We start from the raw sequence: 2017 nt of genomic DNA, 5'->3' as shown, positions 1-2017 counted from the left end.
AGGGAAACCAATGCGGGGCAGGTGGGGGTGAAGGGAGAGGAAGGCAGGGGGCGGAGGGAAGCAGCCTGCCCTCCCAACACAGGTGCCTCCTGTCACCCCCTTGCCACGTTCACCAGGAGGAGCCGCAGCAGACGGCTGAAAGAGCCACATGCGGCTCATGCGGTGCCACCAGGGTCCGGCCCTTGCTTTCTGTGGTTTGGGGTCTAATCTTGTTTTCAGGGGAGGGGGCAGGGAATTGTCTGCAGCTTAGACTAAGTGGCTCAGTTAAAAAGAAAACACACATGCCACCACCCTGTCCTTATTATTTTAGACTCAAGTTTGCTACCATTTTTCTTGCATAGTTTGGGGGATTTAGAACACAAGCCATTTCGAATATCCCTCCCCATACACAGAACCACCTCCACCAGGGCTACAGGATTCATCTGTCTACAGCAGTGGTATTGGAGCTTTTTGTGTGTGTGAGATGACCCCCATCAATAAATAAATAAAGCGTGAGAAGCAGGGCCCACTGCAGCTCCTGCCCCCTCCTGGGGCCCGATCCACCCACCCCAAACCCCGCCTGCCCCACTTCCCCTTCCCTCTTGTGTCTTCACAACGACCCTATGAGGTGGCAACCTAAGCAGGGTCCACCTTAGGAGCTGTGGGGCAAGACAGCGAGAAGAGGCTGTGCAGGATTAGATCTTTGAGAAGGCACTGCCATTATTGGATCGGATCCAAGTCCTCTCGGACAGGCTTTGAAAGGCTGCCTTGACCTCCCCAAATGAGGCTTTGCCACCCCATTGGGGTTATGACCCACAAGTTGGTCTGTAGGATTCACCGCTTTCTGGACACTGCTGGGGTTACGGCAATATGGTCAGAGAAAGCCGAACTTCTCCCTCCCGCTGAACAGGCCTTGCCGGGGCCGAAGCAAACATGCCATATGGATGCTTCCACACACACCCCCAGGAGGGGCTGTAACTTAGTGGTACAGTCCTTGCTTTGGCATCTTCAGGTAGGGTTCTGAAATCCTGGCTGCCAGGCTGCGTGGATCCAAGTTGCTCTCTATAGTCTGTTTTAGTGGGAAGCAAAGCATGACCGGTGTGTGATTCTCCAGAAACGTGGGGTGTTTCCCATCATCTCCGATTCCTTCAGCTGCCAGAAGTCAAGGATGGCATTGCTGCCCCCTCCCCGCCCCACCGCGCACACTTCTTCTGGGTTTGGCGACAAGCCCAGCCTTCCTCCATCTCAGCACAGCCAGCTGGTGCTGTGATGCACTCAGCAGCCTGAATCACCTGGAGAGGACAGAGGGATGAGGGGGGAAAAAAGAGAGACAAACCTTTTCCCTTGTCTTCCTCTCTGTGCCTCCATCCCAGGGCCTGTGCCATCATTAGGCCAACTAGGCGGCCGCCTAAGGTGCAGACCCCAAAGAGGCGCAGTGGTGACTTTTGAGGGGCACCGTTGAATGCAGATTAGTATTTTTAACCCATGTAAAAACTGTTACCCTGCACATGCCTGATCTCATCTGATCTTGGAAGCTAAGCAGGGTCAGGCCTGGTTAGTACTTGGATGGGAGACCGCCTGGGAATACCGGGTGCTGTCGGCTTATACCATAGTCTTTCGAGACTGAAGGTGGCCAACCAAAAAACCAAAAAAAGCAACTGACAATTTAAATTTTTTTAAATTTCATTTTTATTTTTTCCGTGAGACGTCTGTTTATGAAAATTGAAACTGGCAATATTTGGGAGGGGAGGGGTGCAAGTAGGTAGCTTTGCCTAGGGGGCAAAATAGCCTGGCACCCGCCCTGCTACACCCCCAGCCCCCCAACATCTCTGCTCCTTTGCTTCTCCAGGGTTACATTCCTCCCTTGCTTTCCTGGCAGTCTCCTTCTGGAAGAGGCTGGCTTGGGGTAGCCACGATCCCCTGTCCACCCTTCCTTCCACCTTGCCTTGTTTTATTCCTGCAGCATTTCCCATTTATGAGATTCTGTGGTGTGTGTGTGTGTGTGTGTGTGTGTGTGTGTGTGTGTGTGTGGCGGGGG

The 2017-nt window shown here is 53.3% G+C and overlaps 1 pseudogene; it reads left to right on the top strand.

Annotated features, from left to right (window-relative positions):
• Positions 1-1460: 1460 nt before the first annotated feature.
• LOC136662018 (5S ribosomal RNA) lies at positions 1461-1582 on the top strand (annotated as a pseudogene).
• Positions 1583-2017: the final 435 nt, after the last annotated feature.

The sequence above is a fragment of the Tiliqua scincoides genome, chromosome 10 (assembly GCF_035046505.1).
Source record: "Tiliqua scincoides isolate rTilSci1 chromosome 10, rTilSci1.hap2, whole genome shotgun sequence".
In the NCBI taxonomy this organism is placed as follows: Eukaryota; Metazoa; Chordata; class Lepidosauria; order Squamata; family Scincidae; genus Tiliqua; species Tiliqua scincoides.
Note: the sequence above shows the minus strand (reverse complement) of the source record. Positions and strands in the feature narration are given on the sequence as shown.